We start from the raw sequence: 18,547 nt of genomic DNA on the forward strand, positions 1-18,547 counted from the left end.
TGGATAGGTGTTGATGAGAATTGCTTAGAAGGAAAATTCAAAAGCAAACCAGAGGCAATCAAAGTCACAACCACATGCACATATCTATGTCTGTGGAGAAAGGGAGAAAAAGGGAAAACTTTAGTTTTATAGACTTATTTAATGACAGGTGCCAAGACATTGATATCAAGGTGCTAGTAGAAACCTGCAGGTGTTTTGCTTCCCATGATTTGTTACACAGGAAATAGTGGGTGGTTGGAGAATGACATAACCAGGGATATTCTGGAGAAAGCTGAGCAGCTGCTACAGAAGAAATAGCAGATTTAGTAGATGAGATCTTTAGCTATTCCTGATTATTTTGTTCAAATTTGTGTTTGACATTTGAGCTAGTATTGTCACAGCAGACTTGAAGGAAGCACTTGAAGTTCATGTCTGTAATTACGCTGGGGCAGAATCATATCAAGCTGAATCACTGATTTGCCAGTGGAAGTATCTTATTTTCAGATAAAATGTTGCAGCACATTTAACAAATATTTGCATAAGAAACGTAGTTGCACAGGATGAGAGAACAGTGTTTAAACATGCTGAGCTGCTCTGTATGGAACAGGTATAGGCCTTTCTATTCTGACATGAAGCTCTTGGATCAGGGGAAGCCTGAAGAACTGTATGAAAAGTTAAACTAGTATTTCTGCTTTGCTCTGTACTCAATCCTAATCTTAACTGAAGGTCTGGTCAAAGAATGCTCGGGTGACCACTGAGGTGGCCAGCCTGCAACATAGCATGCCAGGCCCAGGCACACCCTGATTTTATTAGCCCATGTCCATCTGGACTCAGCCCCCTCTATCCTCAGCAGTGGAAATACCAAGGCTGCCTATTTTGATACTGTTCCTAGACTCTATTCCTAGAGCATCCGCTCCTGTCTCTTCTAAATTTACCATTGATTTTAACACAGCAGCAAATCAAATTTGAGCAACCAATATGAATGCAGGCATCTGGCCTGAACTAATGCCACTGTTAAAACACATCCTTGTACCTGCTCTATCCCACCTCTCTGTCAGTGCCACCGTAACCTCAAAGTTGTCCCTAACCACAGCTTTGCTGAGCAACCCTCTTCAGTCTCTGGAGTGAAGGTAGCTTATGCAGCCTGATGGCTTCTGTAGTCCCTTTCACCTTATTCAGCTTTAGCTATTTATTTGGCTTTTTATGGTTAACCCATAACCTCACTTGGGGATCCCAGTGGGATGTTAAACGTCATGCCTAGAGATTCGTGACTTTGCCCCTGAAGCTCGTCACACTCTCACTCTCCCCATCCCCCCAACATGTCCCTATGGGTGTACTCTGGGGGCCATCTTGGCACTTGGTTTTAGTGCCAGCAGCCTTCAGCTACTGTTCCCCTCTAGATTCACTCCTAAACCCTGATTGTGTGTCTCTCGAGTGCTCATGCTCTTGTCAGGACTAATCTCAGCTGAAGCTTTGTGCGAGACCGCCATTTCTAAACAAAACCACTTGATTTCCAGACCCAAACCACACATGTTGTACCTTTCAAATTTAGTACAAACTCTTACTCATCTGCCATACATTATCTCAGCCTGTTACTGAATTTGTCCAGTGACGATCAGCTCTATTTTTAAAAATAGGCATTTTGTACTCTCTGATGTCAGATGCAGCCTGAGAGTTACTCTTCTTTATGACTGCAGTCTTATATATGTTTCTGTATTCCAAGGCTATGTATTTCATCTGCACGCATATGGACACACAGGTAGAAGGGGTTAAAATTTGCTGAAAAATGTTATGTGAACCAAAACAAGACTAATAGTATTTGGTGTCAAAGAAGCAAACAAATATAAACAGTAACTTCATAATCTGAAATCCCTTTGTGACAATAACAGTGGTTAGTATTTTTTCCCCCCCTTGATTTTAATTTGTAAGCCTGAAGACACAGGGAAGTCTTAAAATCAATTTTCAATTTATAGTACACAAATTGCAAGACACTTCACATTTGCATTGAAACCATCTGTTCTTTAAAAGTAATTTTTAAGTTATTTTAGTTTGATCTGCTTTTGCTTTAAGAAGACACTATAAACCATATCCCTATTAGGTATGCTTTTAAAATAAGAAAGATTCAATAGGCCTTTACAAAATAATTGAGTCATGTTCATAGTGAAATATTATGTTTATTCAATGAATTTGTGGCTTGAGACTCTTACATTAGCAGGAACTTACATTACTGTGTTATATAGCAATGGAAGATAACCTTGGATTTCAGGTAATTAATAATAATCTCATGAGAACTTTATATATTTTCTTACAATCATGATTATGAATAATCTTAGTCTTGTGGTTGATATATAATCTATTTAATGTCAGGTTGCATTTATTGAGTAATTTAACATCTCGTAGATAAATCTTGACTATCCATTAATTAAATGGAAAACACACAGGTATAAATCAGGTCTTTAGATTGGAGGAAACTTTGACAGGAACATAAAAATACATAAAATTTCTGAATTAGGAAAAATCAGTTGTCCAGCTGTGTTTTTACAAATATTTAAATGAAGAAATTCATCGACAAAGAGAAATGGGAAAATACTTTTTAAAACATACTTTTGTGTCAGAAATTAAGCTGGAAAAATTAGGCTGTTGAATCAGGTAGTCAGGACACTGACTTCCAATTTTGTGTCAGTGGTTTGAATCTGTCCATTAGCAGATTTCATATATCTCTCTGTGACAGAAAACTACAAATGTATAGCTCAGGAATATTTCATAAAAAGTCATTTTAAAAATCCTCATTTTCACAATATTTAGGTGAAACTTGTTTTTCAAAGGGAAAGTTTATTAGTAACATAAGTATATTGTATGCATTTTAGTTGAGCTTTCTTATCCTTCTCTCCCCTTCCCAAGTGAGAAAAAAAATCCTCACTTGTTTGATTTTCAGTTTCAGTTTTCTTGGAGTAAAGATTACTATTCACTTTTGTGTTGTTTTCTTTGCTTCAGTCTGTGGCATCACCAAAAATTATTAAGTAAAATTATCTCCGTCCATTAATTACAGGGCAGAGTAGCCTTGTTACATCAGCAAGAGGAAGAAATTTGAAAAAAAAGGGAGAGACGTGTCTATATATAATGTGGTGTTTTCATATTTGAGACAAATTTGTTCTGCATTTGGGAAATAATTGTTTGTCACTTCGGAGGCAGTCAGTCTTATATTCATTATTAAATAGGAATTAGGTTTACATTAAATACACAATTTCAACTCCGAAGTGTCTTATAATTTACATCTTAGACATTATAAATTCTTAATCCACCAGTGTTGTGGATTTATGCTATTTCTTGCCGGCTGTTGCTTACAGATCAGTAGAGGGTCTTAAACCTTAAAATATGTTTGGTTATTATGTGTATTGAGATATTTATTGTTTGTATTTAGATGAGATAACCAAGATCATCATCCCGTAATATTAGTCAGCTAGTGGATTGAAAGGCACATAATCTAAGTAGTGGAGCATTGCAGACACAGATTAAGTGATTTCTTTAAAGCACACAAGATTTGCGACACCTCAGTACTGAATCCAAACTCTTCAATCCTAGAGCCAGGTAATGACTCCTATATCAGTCTTTGTTTCTCTTTAATTCTAAAAGAAACATTTTGAAGTTATTAAACATTTAAAATTGGATATGTGGGACAAATAAAAACAAAAAAGTGAGACTGCTGCAATACTTTTAATGTTATTACACCCTAAAACTGCTGAAGGAGCATTGGTACCACAGGTTGAAATCTTTTTCTTTATGAAGGTATTGATTATTCTTATCTGAACCATGTGTCCTGAATAAGAGCTGCTAGCACTTATAATCAGACACCTGTGCCTTCAAGATATGCAAAGCTGATGAATGATCGGGCATAGTAAATGTTTGAGTTAGGGCTTTCTCTAGCACCCATCTGAGTAGTATCAAGAAAAAAATAGAATTTTTTCCTCCAATCCTCCTGTGAGATTAGTTTTACCACTGATTTTCTATCCAATATAGTAACTGCAATAGCCACAAAATTTGATTAGGATTTAAGAAGTCAATTTTTTATTGATTATGTTGAATAAATTGTATAACTCATTACAGTAAGGGAAAGATGTAAAAAGCCACAAGGAAAGAAAATGTGGAGTAGTGGTACTATTTCACTTGAAAACTGATTTCTGGGGCTGCTGAATTTCATTTTACTTTATACAAATCCCACAGATCTAAAAAAAACATTTAGCTGCTTAGAAGCAATAGTGTTTGATGCAATTATCCTAAAGGTTTCTTTGTTTTCATATTCTGAATCCAAATAATCTCCAGACCTTAGCTGTATTTGGCCTTTTCTAGTGCCAATACATACAGCAAGAAATGTCTCAAAATGATAATGATTTAAAGTGAGCCAGGACAGAGCAATTTTTTTCTGCTGTGACCTCCTGTGGTTCCTTTCAGGGAGTATTCAATACAGTAAAATGTAATTGCATGAAGTGTATGTTCATATCCAGAGTTCACAAAGGACAGAAGTTACAGTAATAGGTGGTGCCCAAAGTGATACAATGCAAGAAAGTAAGTGCACGTGAAAGGTCTATGAATAGGTGGTAATATGGATGTGAATATATAACTGGCTGGTAGTTTACTACATGCTGGCTGTGAGGAGGAGGCTTCTGAACATTTCTTTTAATACATGGTTGAAGAGTCACTGGTGCAGCAGCAAGTAGAGGAATAACAGTAGTTAACAGGTCAGAGTGATTACAGAAACTCTAAAATGGCATAAATTCAGCAGTGTGGAGTAATGTAAGATTTTGAATTCAGAGAGATTTCTGCCATATATGCTTGAAAATTACAAGGAGCTGCTACTTGAAGATAGCGTCATGTGGTTGCATTTACACATGTATTTGGTGCAACAGTGAAAAGACTGTTGATCGGTGAGATGTAATTCTAGGATAATGGGGGATGACAAACCTTTCTGAACTTACAAAACCATTAATTTTTAGTTCTAAAAGAGGCAAGAAAAAGTTGGATGTTGTTTGTATTTAATGAAAATGAAGTCTGAGCTAATCTAAAGTGTAAATGAATGTTCAGAGCAAAACACGATTTGTTACTGGAGATAAAAGATCAGCCAGAAGACCCTTGTACAATGGCGATACCTGAAACATCAAGATACATCTGTTGGTATAATTAAATTATTTACAAATGAAACAAAAATCAACATACTAAAACAAGGAAGAGGAGGCAAGATTGTCATGCATGCAGCAAACTTCAGATTCAGATTAAATACTCAAGTAATATATTCAAACAGTAAGGTAGAAAATAGAAAATCCAAGGTCCAACAGCAAGAGTTTCAGAAAACATCTCCAACTTATGAGGAATGTGTAGTTAAAATCATCATAAAATTAGTTAAACAGTTCATTGCTGTTCAAAAAAAGAAATATCCATTTTCCCCATTCCTCACCATGCATTTCCAAGGCTGAGCTACAGTGATAAGTTATCTAGTGGTTCAAGATCAACCCCAGTGATTCTGAGGACCTTTTACTGTTGGGGTGGTGGATTTAGTCATCCCAGTGAAGGATACAGCACACTTCAGGGCTGCTACAAGATGTGAAGGACAGCGCAAGGGATTGCTGGAGGAAACAAGGAGGAAGGACACAAAGGGAGTAAGAACAGCCCTTTCCCAGCAGCAGCACACTGTTAGATGAGCTTAGCTGCTTGTGCAACTGCACCTTTAGGCTAAAGTTTCACATTGCAGCTGGGCTAATCAAGCAGCTAACAGCCACAGAGAGAGCTTACCTTGCAGCAGGTGATGAGGGACTGGGAACTTCCTCAGGAAGGATTGTCCTTCTGGGCAGCAGTTTAGCTGTTGTGTATTGCCACTGTTTTACAGTGAGCAACGCATCTTTCCCTGTCTGTTATATCCTATACAATTTGTATGCAGACAGTTATATCCAATGGGAACTTTAATTGGCATAAATGTAAGTTGCTAATTTCTATTGCTTTATGGTGTGGTCAAAATTGTAATGAATGACTTTTGGAGTTACAGTGGACCTGGAGCAGACCTGGGGTGACTGACATATAGTCATCTTTTCCTGAACACACTGTAGCAGACATAGTAGAAGGATCTCATGTATCCTCTAAAGGCTGTGAATTTTAGCCCAGAAATTAAGTGTTATTGTGGCAGTGAAGTCTAGAAAAATGAATAATATTGTGCCATTTTTAGTGGGATGTATGAGGTCTTTGACAATCCTTGACACGCCTACAGTATGAAGTTTTTGTGGAAATATTTTTTTTGGCTTGGAGGAAGCAAAACTATCTACCTCTCTTTTCATTGTTTCTTTGCCAACATAATTCTGTTCAGCTGTGCCCTACTGGAAGAGAGCGACGCTTTCTAAATATATGTCACTGGGGTATGTGTTAAACTGTTCTATCAGAAGAGCATTGTCTGCCAACATTTGCTGCATCTGCACTTGGGTCTACTGGGCAAGAACAGTTTCAACAGAATTTCAGGAAAGTCAGGGCTCATGCTCTTTTTGTACCATTAAATGAATTTTGAAGGATGCTGTACAAAATAGGAAGGTAGAAAGAGAATGTGGTGCAGGAGAAAGAGTGGCTACTTCTGATAAAACAGAGTTTTGTAGAGCTGAAGTAATAATTCATTGTCATTTCTAATTAAACCAAGTACTTGTAAACAAAGAGCAGAAATTTAGTTCAGTTCCATGATTTTAGGGAACTGGAAGCTTGGTGTGACTCTATCTATTTATGCATTCAGATTCTACACCTGAAAGCTGTCATTCCTAAAAAAATTAAGTTTTGGTTGCTTTGAAAAAAAGGTGTGTTTTTATTTTTCCTTTGTAAAGACTATTGAGTTTTTGCAGTCCTCCTTCTGTTGTTTGGATCTGAATTGTTTTCATTGTATATTATATGTTACCACTTTTCCAGCCTTTCTGGGGAAATGGAGAAAGGGTTATTCTGAGTCCCATCACAAGCTGGGCTATTTGGCAATGAAATAGTCTTTAAATGATCAGCATTTGATTGGTTATATAAATGCTGTTTTCTGTATTCATAGAATCTGTTTTGGAATGCTTTTCACAAAATACCAAATGACCATTGGCTCTTGCAGGCCAGTAGAGAGCATCAGTAACAGTTTCTGATGTTTTATGTGGGTTTTCTTTCTAACTCTGTAGGAAAACAATCAAGTTGATGCTTTCCTGCCTTAGTTTTAATTGGTAATAAATCACTCTGCTTGCACATCATGCTCTCCAGCACACATCAATTATCATTTACTCTTTTCTTCTGGAGATGGCTAGAGGTGCCTCTGTCTTAAAAAAACAATGTTCTCTTGATCGTTAAGACTGATTCTGAGGAAAGATGTTCAAATGAATCTGTCAGCACCTGGCTGTCGTGGATATTCTAGATACATGCTGATTTCCCCTTCAGTGCAAAATGTCTTCAGCTGTGACCCTTTAATTATGTGTTAATGTGGCCAGGAAAGCACAGCCTGAGAAAAAAGAAAAAGCAACATGTTTTAAAAACATTTTTAGTATAGGCTGTGTAGCTGCTATAGCCTAGGAACTTGGCAGTTTTGGATTTTTGTATCTCATATGTCTTTGCAGGAGGCTTTAGTATTACATTCCCTGAGACAGTGATACATTTAAAACCAAAATTAAGTTCCTTGGATCGTTCTTCCCATATCTTGAAAAAATTTTCAGAGTCTGTGGCTCAAAATATATTTACAATTAAAATAAATAATTTTATGTTATCTCAGTTGCCTTGAATGGCTAAGGTTTTTTCCCAGCACTTTGCCAATAGCTGCAGTGATTATGACTTTTAGCTCCTATTACATCAGAACACAAATCTCAAACACACTTCAATGGGGCATGATGCATTGATGAAGGAGAGGTTGTAGTCATCTTTCTAACTCTCATCATAAAACTTAGGACCTCTGCAATTTAGAAACTTGGGAGAGAGCCTTCTCAAGTACCCACTGGAACACCCGGAGGTTTGTGCGCTTAAGTGTCTAGGTTTAACACTGTTCTCACAATGGACACATTATTTTATAATAATTTAAACATAATTTAATAGAAATATAATATAAATATAATTTAATAATATAATTTACAACAATATCAAGATGTTTATAATATTTTTGAGAAATGTTGCAATATTAAGGGGTAATATACTCAGGCAAAATGAAATTGGCAAAGAAATTATGTGGACAATTGTTACTTCATTTGTGCTGATTTTATTTTTGTAGAGTATTATGGGTTTCCCTTACAAGCAAGATTTAGGTAATTTGTTTCAAATGTTATCTGTGAGACCATCTCTTAAGAGATGTGGGCAAGGTGGTGTGCTTATACTGTACCCCTATGCAAGGGTTCGTTACCTGGTACTTCTATCTTACAGTTCTTTGCTGAAGTTTTTGACATTGTCTCAATGTCTTCAGTGCACAAACACTTATGATGTGGTTCACTATTACCTGAAGTGAATGCCACTGAATTATGGGTCATAAGCAAATCAGATTGGCTTACAACAAAGGTATGAAAGGACCAGTCAGTAACTTGAAGTTCTCCAGCTAACTTTTCATGAGGTATTGCTAGTAGTCATGTACAGAGTTAAGGAATCAAGTGATAAGGGTCCCAAGCCTACAATCCTTTTTTTTTTTTTCCTCACTGTAATCTACCTGAACAATTCTGGAAAAGCACGGTTTGTCAGGAAGTTATGAACAAACTTACTAATGAGAAAGGGATGGCAGGACTTCAGAATTTCATACATCCGCCTGTATGCTGGTGGAAGTAGGCTTGGATGGACAAACTTTCTCTTAAACCATCCTGACCTTCATTGTCTCTCTTCCGAACTCTGGTTTATTGTCCAAGTCTTTTTTTGCCCGATAAACACTTCTGTTGTTCCTGTAGTCCTTCAGTGTTGTATTTCTACTGCTCTTGGCTGCCCAGCCACTCCTTTTTTAACCACCTGACCACCTGATGTCTGCTTGGGATAGATGGGATCTGCCTCACTAAGGGGTTGCAAAGTTATTTTTGCCAGTAGGATGGCTAACCTGGTAAGACGGGCTTCAAACTAGGAAGGACATGAGAGGGAGAGAGTTACCAGCAGCCCTGAGAAAAAGTGATAGACAGGGTTGATGAACAAAGGACCTGGGATGATGGGAAAGGAAGGGCTCAAAAAATCAACAATGTACCTTTGATGGAAGAGGATCACGTCAGGGAATACTTCTGCAAACTGGACATACCTAAATCCATGGGCCTTGATGGGATGCACCCATGAGTGTTGAGGGAGAAGGCTGATGCCATTGCAAGGCCTCTCTTGACAATCGTTGATCTGTCATGGTGACTGGGAAAGTGGCTGAAGACTGAAGGAAAGAAAAGTCACCCCCATCTTCAACAAAGAAAGAAGGACAATCAAGGAAACTACAGGCTGGTTAGGCTTACCTTGATTCCCAAGAAGGTAATGGAGCAACTGATTCTGGAAAACATTTCTAGGCACATTAAGGACAAGAAAATCAACAGGAGAAGTCAGCATGGCTTCACCGAAGGGAAGTCAAGTGGATTGAAACCTGGCTGAATGGCTGGACACAGTGATGATCAGTGGCACATATTCTAGTCAGAGGACAGTAAGTAGCAGCATACCCTAGGGGTAGGTTAATGAAGATGTTTAACATCTTCATTAATAATCTGGATCATGGGGCAGAGTGTAGCCTTGGCAAGTCTGCAGATGACACCAAACTAGGAGGAGTGGCTGATACACCAGAGGGTTGTGCTGTCATCTAGAATGGACCTTGACAGACTGGAAAAATGGGCCAACAGGAACCTCATGAACTTCAACAATGAGAAGTGCAAAGTCCTGCACCTGGGGAGGAACAGGCCCCAAAGTCCTGCACCTGGGGAGGAACAGACCCATGTACCGGTGTATGCTGGGGACTGCCCAGCTGGAAAGCAACTTGGCAGAAAAGGCCTTGGGGGTCATGGTGGACAGCAAGTTGAACATGAACCAGTGATGTGCCTTCACAGCAAAGAAGGCTAATAGTATCTTGGGCTGCAATAAGAAGACTGCTGCCAGCAGTTCAAGGGAGCTGATCCTGCCCTTCTACCCAGCGCTGGTGAAGTCACACCTAGGGTGCTGTGTTCTGTTCTGGTCTCCCCAGTACAAAAGAGAGATGGACTTACTGGAGAGAGTCCAGTGAAGGGCCACTAAGATGATTAGGGGACTGGAGCATCTCAGATAGGAGTAAAGGCTAAGACAGCAGGGATTGTTCAGCCTTGAGAAGAGAAGGTTCAGGGGCAATTTATCAATGTGTACAAATACCAGAATGGAGGCTGTAAAGAAGACAGAGCCAGGCTCTTTTCAGTGCTGCCCAGTGAGAAGACCAGAGGCAATGATCACAAACTGAAACATGGGAGGTTCCCTCTCAACATCAGGAAAAGATTTTTTTTACTGTGAGGGTGACTGAGCAGTGGCACAGGTTGCCCGGAGAGGTGGTGGAACCTCTATTCATCTGGATATGGTCTGGGACCAGTGTCTCTAGGTAGCCCTGCCTGAGCAGGGGGTTTGGACAAGATGACATCCAGAGGTTCCTTCCAACCTCAAACATTCTGTGATTCTGTGACCCTAACTTCTTTTCTCTGCTCTTCTCAGGTGATGACTTTAATGTTGACTTACCATCCTCATTCCCATCTCAGATCCTGTTCTAATTTCCTTTCTGATTTTTCTTATCCAAATTTATGCATTAGCTCCCTTTACTCATACCATGTAAGTTCACTTTGGTCTTTTCTCACTGCTAGATGTATTTCATCTGGTACCCCTGGCTAACTATTCTGTTTTTCTGATCCTTCTCTGATCCTTTTCTGATCCTGTCTCTTCAATTTCTTGCCTGATATCACAGTAGTTTTCATTCACAGGACCCCGCAATTCCAAACCTACCCCTGCTTCCTCTTGTCAGTTAATTTCCTACCTCTTTCTCCATTACACACCTTCTAGTAGCTCAGATCTGATTTCCTCCCCCAGTGTTAGACCCAGCATATGCATGCCAAACTTAGTTTTCTGTCCTTTTTCTTGTTACCTAGACTACTTGTTCTAGTCTATTACTATTCTAAGCCTAGAATAACCAGCCTCTGTACTCCCCACATTCAAACCATCAAATCTTTCTGTAGGGTTTGAATTTCAGATGAGACCACTGACCAGCCCATTTTTTCTTAGTTCATGATTGGATGTTAGGAGTGGTTGGATGGCAAGTCATGCATTTGCACAGTCTGGATCATGCCTGTTTCAGATAAAACCTAATTTACTGGCTCTCTGTTAAGCATCTGGGAAATTTACTTCTAAATTGATGGTAATAAATTCTGCTAATAAATTTTCATGGGAAAGAGGATATAAACCTCTGTAACACAAAGGCTATCTGAGAGTCAATATGCCTCACTCTAGCACAAAAAGCCTATTTTCAGTGAAAGCCTTAACCCTTTTCTAGAAAATGGCCAAGGTATTTTGGTTAGTATTGTTCATAATCCAGACCTTGATGGAGATGTGATATGAAAGGTGTTATGAATAGTTTGACAAACTTATAAGCTATTGAAAATAGGTTTATTGATGGGAAGTGGTTGGAATTGTTAATGACAGGCTATACCACCATCCTTTCCTATAATTGCAAGTTCTACCATTACAAATGGATTAAAGCTGCCTCTTTTTTTTTTTTTTTTTTTTTTTGTCAGAGCCTCTTGTAGACTAATTTTTATCAATAAAACTGTTATTAGGAGTTGAGGTACTCTTTATTATTTGCACAGATGATTGCTTATGCACACACAGTAGTAATTGGTCATGTACCATAATTGTTCATGTACTTTTACAATAATTGTCTTATTTGTGTACTTTATCTAAATAGCCATTGTTGACAGCTGAATTATTCATTCTGAACTCATCATCAACTAATACTTTTTATTGCCAGGTAGTGCTGTAAAGCACTGAGTGAACAGCATGCAGGTTGGGAGCAGCATTTCCTGAAGTGACCAACAGCTAGAGAAATCTCTCAGTTTATTATCAGCTTGGGCCTTATTATTTATATCTCCCTGTGGAACCTGGAAATAGCTACTGCAAAAAAATGCCACTAAACTTTTACCAAGGGAAGATTTAATTATCAGATATCAGCTTTTCTAAATCATTTTGGTCACTTCCTCTCTCAGCCATACACCATTTTCCTGTATGGCTTTGCTGTCTTCTCCACATAAAGTGGCAGCCTTTTCAAGCCAGGCACTTTTCAGGTGCTTTTCAAACAGGATGATGTAAAATTTTCTGTGATGAGCAACAATCTGGACTGCATTCCTGCTGAAGTACACAAGATCTTCATTCTATATGTTTTAGGTATAGGCTTCTTTCTCTAGATGCGTATATGAATGCTAAATTTTATCCATTTGCATTTAGTTACTTTAAGAGGGCAAAGACCACAAGTTTAGATTAGAATGTCAGATGATTAATTATATATTTTTTTTCTTTAATATTTATGTAAAGCATTCATGGACCCAATCTAGCTCTTGGTGGAGTTGTTGGGAAGTTGTGCTAGTAACAGAGATTATCTCATTCATTTTAATGCTTGGGAGAGAAAGGTCACCATGAATATGCAACCTGCAGACAGTGCAGTCAGAACATATACCTGTATGTGAAAGGAACCATGCTATTGAAGTCAACAAATATGACAACATTTTGATAGGGGATTCAGCAGAATAAAAGAAGATCCTATAAAATGATCACACACTAAGCAATCTAGCTTTTTGCCTTCACAGTCCAAAAATTGTAAGAAAGGAGGGACCACTTTAAGATCACTTCTTCCATTTCCATCCCTACTGCCTTCTCTCCACTTTCTCCCCACTCCCATTTACTGATGAATAGACAAAAAAAACCAAAACCACAAAACCCTGATAGAATGAAACTGAAGTTTTACACTGAAGTGAATTTGTTACCCGTCTTTCATTCATTCATCTTTCAAAGCACTTTAAGTCAGTCCACAGCTTGTAAACAAGAGAAAAATGTTGAATACTGATGGAGACAAATAAGAATTGATTGGTTAAGAAGAGCACATAGATTGTTCATACTTAAAATGAGCTATGGACTTCCTCTTTTACTCATTGAAAGCTTATTTAAAGAAGAAATTTATTTGGTGTTACTTACATGATCACCATTAAACAGTTATAAAGGATTTTTTTTTTTCCTTTCTCTACCTTTAGTTGTTTTCTGTATAGGTACAGAAAAGACTGATGAGTAGCAGAGCCATGTCTAACAGATATCTTTATTTTGATCACTTACTGTGTTAGTGTGAACAGTGTTCTACTGAATAAACATAGCAGTTGGGTAGAAGTCCTGGAACTCATCCTTAAATGGGGTAAAAATCACATCAGCAGTGTAAAGAATAGATGGAAACACAAAAGTGTTTTGTTTATATGTCAAAGATGATACAGTGATATGGACATTTAGACAAGTGCATTGTTTCTAAGTTTCATATGGGAACTCACGCCATGACTTTAATATTTGGATTTCCCCTCCATCTCTTTCTGTTTCTGTTTGATTCCGTCCTGGTAACTACAACTCATTATTACTTCTCTTCTGGTGTACAGATCACCTTAGAAGGATTATTATCATTTACATTGTTAAAGTTTCCAAATGTTGAATGTTTTGAAAATGTATAGTACAGACATACTTAAAAAACTCCCCCAAAATGGTAAAGGAAAAATATGATTGTGTAAGATAAAATGAAAGGAAATTGCTGTCTATAGTACAGAATTAATTAATTTCCACCTTTTTCCTTCCTTCATTCTTTACCCCTGTTTCAAATATTCTGACCTTTCTTTTTGGAACAACCATGATTCAAGTTTCGTCTCTTTCTATCTCTCCACCTGGCCTTTTTAAAAAGTGGCTGCATGGTCTGAGGAGTAAATCACTAAGCACTGTCAGAAGTTTCAAATCTCCTGTCTCATTTTGCTGTTGCTTGCATTGCTGAGATGTAAGATAGGCAAGGTCATTCACTGTTTATTCCCCTTTTCTGGAATATTTTTTTTAACTCATTAAAAAGAAATGTGTATAACATTTGTAAGTAAATAGTTTTTTTTTTTAGTATTTTTTTTTAGTATTTTTTTTAGTATTTTTTTGTTGGTACAGATGTGATGAGAGGAACACAGTGTTTTATGCTGCATAAAATAAGGATAATGGGAGAAAAAATGAAAACAAGAGGTTGTGTTTAGGTTTCTTGCTGGCTATATATAGGAATGGATGTATTTTTTCTAACTTCAGGCATCTACAACATAGATGTCAATATCTAGTTTGTTTTCTAGACTCCCTTTGTAAACAATGGAGAAAAACAGGCTCTTTCAGGGTGCAATTCATCTCATTTTAAGGGTGATAACCAAAATAGGTTGGATGAATTGTGCAATTTAGAAGTACCTATTTCTCTTTACTGACTAGAAATGGAGGCAAACGAGTAAGTGTAGGTATTGTCTAGAAGTCAGATGAGGTATACCTCATTCCTGATGACTAACAGAAGAGCAGGTGATGTCAAAGAATGATCTCAGTTTTGTTAATGTGATGATGTTCTACCCTGTTGCTTTTGGAGGTGTTATTTTTCCATAGACAAAGGTTATTTTTGTTAGATATTGCCCTTGGAAAGTTCTGCGGAGGCTCAAAACAACTGAGATCTATTCTTCCTGAGCTCTCCCTAGTTCTCCAGCTGTTTTTCTTCCCTTGGTGATAGTTTATCTTGCCTGCCTTCCCTGCTTTTCATTCCTATTATGTTCTGGTCTTTGTGTACTTACAAAAAGGTACAGCTTTTTTTCTGTAGATGCTAATTTATATTTTAAATGGGTTTAAGCATTTAAAATTCTATGCTAAATTTCTCGGTATTTTAAACTGCATCCTAAGAGAAGTAGAAGGAGATAGTAAATGTGGAAAAAAAATGTTTTATTGCATTTTTACTGGTTTTCAATAGGTTATACCAAATGTCACAGTTACTACCTGAGTGGGCAGCTCCTCCTTCAAGACCTAGCCTGTGGCAGTATTTCCATGGAAAGCTTTGCATAATGCTGAATCTTTTCTCTAAGCCCACACAAAAGTGTTTAATTCCCTCTGAACTCAATATACACTTCACAAGAAGAACACAGGATAGAATTGGATTTTGAGTAAAAGCCAGCTAGGAAGCAGGAAGGATCTCAGTTTGCAGAGTGCTGAGCCTATTTCTGTCACTTCATTTAAATTCTTCCATTTGAAGTAATATGCAAACAACATTTACAGTCTACAAATGAAATCAGTTAAGAAGTTACAAGTGAGACTTGAGTTGTTTACAAAACTAAAGGGCTGTGAGGTGCCAGAGAGAAGTCTAGTTGTCTGCTTGAAGGCTATGCTATCACTCTGCTAATAAAAAAATAAATAAATTATAGAATGTCTGCAAAATAACAATTAGAGGAAGAAGGGGGAACCCATATAAAAAATTAGAAGACAGTTTTGATTTCCTGTTGGGATGCAGATTAATATTTATTAGTATAAGTTTAGATACTGAAAGGTCTTTTTAATCAAGGTGAGAGGCAATTTTCATTAGATGATCTTTAAAAATGGATAAATATGCATGAACAGATTAAATTTCCGAGTCATAGCAAAATTCTAATAAGGATCAAAAAATATATTGCTCTGTAATCCACCAAAGGAAACAATGTTGCTTTTCCCCTTAGTTAAAGGGACTGCTATTGTGATGAGGTAAAAAATAATGAAGGAACTGGATTTTTTTTTCTTTTTTTTTTTTTTTTCTTTAGAAAGGAAGAAGAAATATTAAAGAATAACTTATATGGTCAGTGGACCATTGCACTGATAAACATTATTTGTAAGCATTATTTGTGCTTACTCACTGCATTTCAGTTCCATCCACAGTGAATGCACTTTCCTTCTCATTTTAACCAACTGTTTTGAGGTGTTAATGCTGACAGTACATGTCAGAAGGCTCCTAATTTATCCTTAGAGCAAAGCTATGCAAGCCACTGGCTTTGTGCCAAGGATAAATTTGACTAGTTATATGGGAGTATGTCATAAGTTATAATAAGTAGCCCATTACAATGAAGTGGTCAAGCAAAACCTTATAGCTCAAGATCTTTGTTGCATATCATGGAAATTGCCTGGTGTTTTGAGAAGAGAACTCCATGATACTCCAAACACATATTTTGACACTATCTGTTTCTCTATATTCTACAGTTTAAAATGACCAAATTAAATGTTGGAAGTTATGTATTGTACATTAATTGCTAGAAATCTCAAATCCAGATTTCATACATTATACAGAAACACTACTACACTACACCGCTGCAACTCTTGAACTGTAGTGCATTATCATGTGTAAAATTGTAGGTCACCTCGTTGCATCTTGGTGAGAGAGAGTTTCAATGTGATATTAATTAGAGACTATAATTTTTTTTATTCTCCCTGTTTATAAGGGAGGGGGAAAGAATATAATAAAGTTTCTGACTCCAGGAGATTTGTTTTGCTGGAAGTGATAGGTTGACTTTCACTTCTGAGAAGAAGGGGTGAGTAAGTTTGTTTTAAGGTTAGCATGGCATCTCTGTAGCATTCTGCCTTGTGTTCAGCTCCAGAGTTGTAAGGCTCAGAGTTTCTGAGCGCATCTGAAGTAGGCTAATCAAAAGTAGTAGAGACAGGGCAAACTGATGTCAGATCACAAAAGCAGTGTAGTAGAAAGAGAAACAACTTATTAAGAAGAGAAATAAAATGGGAATAGTAAGACTCTTCGAACTGAGAAAACTGTGGGGGAAAAAACCACAAACAAACCATGTGCAGGTGGCTATCTTACTGCTTCTGCTAAGGGGGACTGAGGAAGAGAGGAAGAACCATGCCTAATTGCCTACTCTGTTTTGTTCACAGGTGTCCATGGGATCTGTGCACAGTGCCTCCTGTCTCACTTTTAATCTGAGCTGACCACAATTCCTTTAGAAGGCTTTCCATATGGGCTTACTTGTCAGCTATAATAACAATACTAGTTAGACATAAATCCAGCTGCTGAAAGTGAAATCAAAATGAAAATTCAGAGCATTACCTTTCTGTTTACCTAGCCTCTGAGATACTTCTTTATCTTCCCTTCCCATCCTCCTTGCCCTCCTGCTGATGCAGGACAAGTTCTGAGAGCACGTGGGGGAAAGCATAACTGCTATAGCTCGTTCAAATTTTGACTGATTGAATCCCTGGATGGGCCCAGCCTCTTCTTCTGGTTGTGACACCAATCAGAAGTGGCTCGCAGACTCTGCCTGTGACACCTGAACTGAAGCACGGAAACCTGCTGAGGGCCATCGTTTCCTGCTTCGGCTGAGTGAATGTGCTGGAGAATCATGCAGCTGCCTCGTAGGGCTTTCAGAAACTCTGACTCTGTGGCCAGGCAATAATTCTGAAATTGTTTGTGGAGCGAATTAAACGATGATTGAATGAAAGTTGGTAGGTCTTCCACTAGCCTTTGCTATGTTTTTTCTTCCTCTAAATAGAAGCTAAGTAGTCTAGTCTTCTCCCTTGGGAGCACTTACAAATGCATTACTCAGATAGGATGCTGGTAGTTGAAAGAGAATTGTTCATTATGGAAGGCATATTTTATCCTCCTTAGAAAACAGCTGTGTGGGTTGTTTCTGTTCTTGTTTTGTAAAAGAGTATTTTTGACTTTGTATTTATCAGAAGGAGCCTTGGAATTTGTTTTTTATATCAAGGAAAAGAATTTGGAATACTCATATCTTAAGGAAAAGAGAAGGAGAAATAATTTTTGTGTTTCAGTGAACTAAAGCCTCCATTAACAATGTGACCTTGTATCTGGAGAATGAATTCTGAAAAAAAAAACCCCAAACCCAAAACAAAAAAATCCCCAGAGATTAAGTTTAAGAAAAGATCTTCTTTCTTTAGCACCATTACCACTCACCTAATTTTTTTTTAGGTTGTGATGGACCTTCTTAGCACATCACACTTTCTGGTGAGCCAGTAGCTCATTTATATCACCGTTATCAGCATTTGCTTTATGGAACTTGTTTGTTTGTTTTCCCCGCACAAGAGCATGGCTTCATTTGCATTTGCAATTCTTGAACTTTGGCACTTACATTAAATAAAATATTACATACATACATGCATCAAAGGTATGCATGACGCAAGCTAAAACAGTAGAATATAACAAAGCTGGGTACACTTTAAGGCCAAAATTTGTACCTAAACTATCAGGTCTAGTACATCTTCTTTGAAACAACAGCAATGCTGATGGTTACAAAATACAAGCTCAGACAATCCCTTCCTTAAAGAAACAAAGCGGTTGTAGTTATCTCTTTACATCTGTGTGCAAAAGCCAGTCATCACTTAGAATCCTGGAATCTCAGTTATTGGATCATGGACCAGATGACAGGATGTCAAAGCATTGCAGTGCCCAGCTTTTCCTGTCAACTGAATTTTTGACACTGTAGATGTTACATGTCTGCATAAAGCTGATGAAACTCTGTATCACATAACCATACACTACGTGTGAATTAAAGATTCTTGAATTGAAATGTACATTGCTGGGGCAACGGGA

General features: G+C 37.6%; 1 long non-coding RNA gene across 1 annotated transcript in view; it reads left to right on the forward strand.

Moving 5' to 3' along the window:
* Nucleotides 1–17,438, forward strand: part of LOC142027184 (uncharacterized) — an 83,663-nt gene extending 66,225 nt beyond the window's left edge. Inside the window, exon 2 of the long non-coding RNA XR_012649027.1 lies at nucleotides 16,879–17,438. This is a non-coding gene — a long non-coding RNA (uncharacterized LOC142027184). The remainder of the gene's footprint in view (nucleotides 1–16,878) is intronic.
* The last annotated feature ends 1,109 nt before the right edge of the window (nucleotides 17,439–18,547 follow it).

Source organism: Buteo buteo, chromosome Z (genome assembly GCF_964188355.1).
Source record: "Buteo buteo chromosome Z, bButBut1.hap1.1, whole genome shotgun sequence".
Lineage (NCBI taxonomy): Eukaryota > Metazoa > Chordata > Aves > Accipitriformes > Accipitridae > Buteo > Buteo buteo.